The sequence below is a fragment of the Aquila chrysaetos genome, chromosome Z (genome assembly GCF_900496995.4).
Source record: "Aquila chrysaetos chrysaetos chromosome Z, bAquChr1.4, whole genome shotgun sequence".
Classification (NCBI taxonomy): Eukaryota; Metazoa; Chordata; class Aves; order Accipitriformes; family Accipitridae; genus Aquila; species Aquila chrysaetos.
The window spans coordinates 27139046-27145045 of NC_044030.1; positions in this window are offsets into that span (position 1 = coordinate 27139046).

The window sequence follows — 6000 nt, forward strand, 5'->3', positions numbered from 1 at the left end:
CATCAAGGAGCTTGGCTAAAGCATTGTGAGCAATAGTGGGCGAGTGCTTATACCCCTGGGGAAGCCGATTAGAAGTGTATTGGGTCCCTTCCCAAGTGAAGGCAAACTGGGGTTTGTCCTCTTCCCTTAGGCGAACCATAAAAAACATATCCTTAACATCTAAAACAGCCATCCATGGGTGGGCTGCAGCCTGTATTGCTGTTATTACTGAGGTAATACTTGGAACAGCAGAAGTTAATGGTGTGGTATTACTGTTCAATCTTCTATAATCAATTGTTAGTCTCCAACTTCCATCTGATTTGCGGACTGGCCAAACAGGAGAATTATAAGGGGAATGTGTGTGACTGATTATCTCTCTTTTCTCCAGATCATTAACTACTTCTGAAATGACCCGTTCGTCCGCGGCTGGAAGTGGGTATTGAGGGACACGGGTTACTTTAGATTGCGGTAGTGCAGGAGCAACCTGCAATGTTCTCACATGAACAGCCTCTGCCTCCCTGCCCTCGAAGCTCCACACCCTACCGTTGGGTAGATACCATTGTCTGCCTGCCAGCACATCAAATCCCAGTATATTTCCCTCATAGGGGCTTAAAGCCACCTCCACAGCTGTCATTCTTTTTTCCCCCGGTAGCCAAAGTTGGGTTCGAGCTATGGGGCATTTTTCTGTCGCCCCTGTTACTCCTCTAATGTTTACAGCCTTTCTTGATGGCCTAATTCCCAGCTCACTAGCTTGTCGATCACATAAAACACTAATTTGGGCTCCTGTATCGATTAAGAATTCCAAACTTATCCCTTTTGGGCCCACAGTAATGTGTATATAAGGCTTTTTATCAGCAGACCATTCACCATGTAGCAGAGTATTCACCATGCGGACTGGGCGGCCTGAACCCCAAACCACAGCTCCTAGTTTTTTAGCCCTTCCAGTTCCCCTCGCAGTGCCGCGAAAGGGTCCCGTTTCTCTTCCCTAGGGGGCAGGGTTGCCGGCGCTTCCCTTTGGTCTCTAGCTTTCCCCTCCAGCAATTCCACCAGCTTCCGGGGATCGTCAGCGGACTGCCCCTGCACCACGGCCCGGGCTGCCCCCAGTGCCAGTGCCCTCCGCCAGAGAGCGTTCCTGTCGGGATCGTAGTTCCGACCCGACCGACCGTGAGCTCGACACTGCTCGGGGTGGGGTTTACAACCGGCTGGCCGGGCCTTCCTGCTGCCCTCTGTGCCACCGCTTGGCCCCACCCATTCCATCTTGGGCCTGTGAACTACTGTGCTGTGCTGTACTTCCTCCCAAGTCATCACATGCGCCGGCAGCCGCTGGGGGTTTCTGCTGGTTGCACTCAATGACCCCCAGAATTCTTTCTCTGAGGGTGAGGGACTGGACGAGTATCTTTAAAACATCCAGCAGGTCTCTAATAAAGGGTCTAAGGTGGCGGGGATCCACCGGGGCAGTCATCAGTATCCCTTGCTGCCCTCTACCATACATGGCCTGAACACAGGCAGTTTTTTGTACTCCGTCCGTTAACTCCGACAGTCCCTTTACCCAGATAGTAACAGGTTCTCCTTTCTCCCTGGGGTCCGCACCCCCAGCCCAGTAAGCTACTCGGGACATTATCGACTGATCACCTGCCGGTCCAGCACTCAGAAACACTCCTGGTCCCCGGTAATTTCTTGCTTCATCATCACTCAACAGTATCCAATCCTCCCCCTGAAAGGGAGAGCCAAAGGAACCTTAGTAGATATAGTAGATATATGGATGTAGATAAGAACTGTTTAATAATTATCTAGCTTATAATGAAGTCAGAAAGAAATTGAAAGAAATTTCAATAGAGGTAGACGTGGCCCAAGAGGATGAGAAGTGGTGCTTAATGTTTGCATTTTTGAGGCTGGCTGGGGCAGGAGATAGTCCCTGATAAGAAGCAGCAGCCCACCCCAAAAACCAGCCAAGACCAGCCTTGTGACTTTTGGGACTAATTTTAATATGAAGCGGGGATAGATCATGCCTATGTATAGGCGTATTGTGAAACTTCATGTACATGTAACACTTGACTGTATAAATTTGAAGCGAACTGCCGCGTCAGGTGTGCATGACTTTGGTGGGACTACCCCCTGTGCTGCCCAGGGCTGAATGAACATACCTACTTTACAATCTCGCTGATTGTGGAGTCTGTTTCCGCACGTCATCCCTTTAGAGAAACCCTCCACAAACACTCAGTTTTGGTTTCACCCGGCTTGCGTGAAAACTTAGCTTGCAACCTGCCAAGCTCGGGTCCTGACCAAGGGGCAGTGCAAACAGCACTCTGGGGGCTGTTTCAGTTTCAATAAGGGGCCGCACGTCCCTTTCCTCCAATTCCACCTTCAGACAATCTATTTCCCCTTGCCTTTTAGCAGAATCACTCTTTCGGTTCTGTGCTTGAATCAAGCAGGCACCCGGGAGGGCACACACACTGCCTCTGCTGTCTCAACAAGTTCTGCGGCATAGTTCTACTCTCTCCATGACCGCTGCTGGGTCAGACCACTTCTCCTTCACCCATTCCAGACCTGGGGGAGAAGGGCTGCAGCAGTGCCTCTGTAATAATTCCTCTATTAACACCATCCTGGCAACTACGCTAATTTAAAATGTGACGGATCCACAACTAACCAAATCCAATAGATGTTAAGACTCAGATTTATTCTTCAGCAAAAGTTAGTTAGAAGTCTGGTAACATTTTATAAAACCACAGGCTCAATGATATAAAGAGAATTAATACTACACGGCCAACTTAAGAATCCCCAAGATTTAAACTGATGGCTCAGAACGCACATATCAGTTACCTAAAAGCTGAGGGCTCTCTCCCTCAAGGATTTACCTCGGGCTGTGCCCTGATGCAGGGGGGAGTCCCCGACTGCAGACCCTCTGCTCTGAGGAGGACTGATTCCAACATGTCCTCTGGTGGGACCCCGTTTATACCCCTGTTGAATCTGACCTGTGGTCATTTAATCCCTATTTGCCAGGTGGGTCACCTCGGTGTACCTGGTGCATCTCGATTGGCCAGTTCAAATTTCAACCTGCAGCCTCCAGGGTTTCCTTGCCTTTCTCCCTGCCTGGAAAAGTTCCTTTTCCTGCTGGTGGGATGGGGGTGGGGGGATGTACTGCCACACCCTCTCTTGTAGACCACAGGGAATCAGAGAATACAGTAGTAGCTCCAGAACACATTTGTACTCTTTTCATCATGGAGCTGTCCTCAGGGCTGTCTAAGTGATGTCCAGCTGCCCTAAAAGAGTCATATTGGCTTTGAACTCACTGTTCTTCTTTTCTCCTTGTCCTGGATCACAATTTCGCTAGGAATTACCAAAGAAATCTGATTTTCAGCTGATTGGAATTTACAGCTTGACCTAAGCAGAACAGTTTATCTCCTTCCCTTGGAAGACATACCAATGTGGTCTCTTTAGGCCAGCATCTGCAAATCAGTGGTGAGAGTCTTTTGCCTTGCACCATGACTGATATAGAAGCCCATTACTCCACAGATCAATACTCAGTTGTAATACAAATTATTGGATTTGCCTTTCAGAAAATAAGTCAATATATGGAAGGGAAGTCTGAACTAAGTCACAAATCACAGATAAATCAGCTATGCCCTATATTCATTTTGTTCCCCTCATATTTCTATCTTTCATATAATTATTTGTTTTAAAACTTTATAAAAAAACAAACTCAGAAAAATTCTTGTTCATTGAAAATAGATGAATTGTCCCTTAAATGCATGTTCAAACTACTGGAATAAACCCTATTCTGACATCCAATTTGAAGAAGCATTTCTGTACTGTAGAGATAGCATTTTGCATCATGTAATGAAAGGAATGGGATAACAATTACTTTCCCTTATTGAATAGGTAAGTAAATTGAACTTGAAAATCCCCATAAATAGTAAGTGTGAAAGTTAGATCTTCCCACAGGAGGCTTAACCCAAACATTAGTCCTTTTCTTTGAAAAAAAATCCAATCGTTTTTATTTTAATAAGTGTGGAATGTGCATTTTAGTTGGAACTAAGAGACTTTCTCCCTCCAGACTACCAGCTTTGACTTTCTAGCCCCTAAAATAAATTCTGAAATTATGAAGCCTCCATTTATACGGATGAGAGATGAAAGATGAACAGTAAATGCATGAGCTTAAGATATTTTCTTCAGTTTTGACCTGTTTTGCAAAGTAAAATCAGTACAAATAGGGCATAAATAATGAATAAAATAAAATACTGTATTTCTTTCAAAAATCCAGTGGAGAATTCTTTTCAGAAAGTGATATGAATGAATGTCATATGTGAGTGCCAAGGGGCAGGATTTAGTCCTACCCTCAATAATCCCTTTTGAAAGACAATTTACAGAGTTAGATTGTGTAATACAATAACTTTACTATTTTTAGTAGCTGCCTTACATTAAAAAAGAAAATAATTTGTTGCTCTGTGTTCATACATCTAAATTGCTCTTCATTTTCACAATTTTTCTGCCTCTGATTAAAAAAAAGGTGTCGGTCACTATATTTACTTTAAAAATATATTCTCAATCTCAAAATTATTTGAAAACCCATTCTATAGAAATGCCAATTTTTTGTTAATGTGTCTCATTTAATTAAGTCTTGCTAGCTTATTTTTGAACAGTATTGCTGAAATTTCCAGTTAGTCAGTGAGTTTTTGCTTGACACCAGACTCAGAAACCAGGTTCTGTTGTTTCTCTCTGCCACAAAATCTAGTGACTTTGGGCTGAATATATCATTTTGCAGTGACTCAATTTCAAACTGTAAAAAGGTGGCTGAGGTCTAAGGCAAAGTGTACTGATTCCCAGAGAAACTAGTGGGGTTAGAAGCCCAAGGTGTAAGAAAGCTCCACATGTCTGGTGCACAGAAGTGGAACTGAATGAAAGCGGTCACTGAAACTTGTTCATTCTGCATTTTATGTTTTCAACATATTTATATTTAGTCACATTTTATGGGCATATTTGCACTATGTGCAATTCTGGGCAAGTTAATGGTGCTAAAAATGTGCCTGGGATGAGTAAATTTCCAATGTGATAAACTGAAGCTTTAGCATGCAAAAGTTTCCAGATAACAGGAGATAAAGATGGTATTTTCTGTCAGTCAGGGGCTGAAGATGGACCTAGAGGTTGTGGTATTTCTTCTGAAGAGCAAAAGCCCTTGAAGAAGCAGAAAGGCCAGTGGAAAAGAAGAGTTGATCTAGAAAACTACTAATATGTGAAACCTTGGTGGGTAGATAACACAGTTATGATGTGCGGAAACAGACTCTACAATCAGTGAGATTGTAAAGTAGGTATGTTCATTCAGCCCTGGGCAGCACGGGGGGGTAGTCCCACCAAAGTCATGCACACCTAACGCGGCAGTTCGCTTCAAATTTATACAGTCAAGTGTTACATGTACATGAAGTTTCACAATACGCCTATACATAGGCATGATCTATCCCCGCTTCATATTAAAATTAGTCCCAAAAGTCACAAGGCTGGTCTTGGCTGGTTTTTGGGGTGGACTGCTGCTTCTTATCAGGGACTATCTCCTGCCCCAGCCAGCCTCAACAATGCAAACTTTAGGCATCACTTCTCATCCCCTTGGGCCAACATTGCAAACATAAGCACCACTTCTCATCCTCTTGGGCCATGTCTACCTCTATTGAAATTTCTTTAACTTCATTATAAGCTAGATAATTACTATATCTACTAAGGTTCCTTTGGCTCCCCGTTTTAGTTACAGGACTTCAGCATGAAGGAAAAGCTACAAGCAGTAAAAAGCAGGCTTGTCAATTGTCTCTGGAAGCTATGAGAACAGAGTGCCTGAAACCATCATTGTTTTTCTTTAGGAAAAGAGTGGCTGCTAGTCCCATGTTATGGTGTTTGTCTCCTTGCTCTCATTGTCGTTCCTCTCCACCCTACCATGCTGTTTTGTTAAGGACATTTGATTCATCAGCTGTCAGTGGAGACGAAGAGTTCATTGAACACTAAGTCAGTTTCAAGTTATTTCCCCAATTTCCCAGT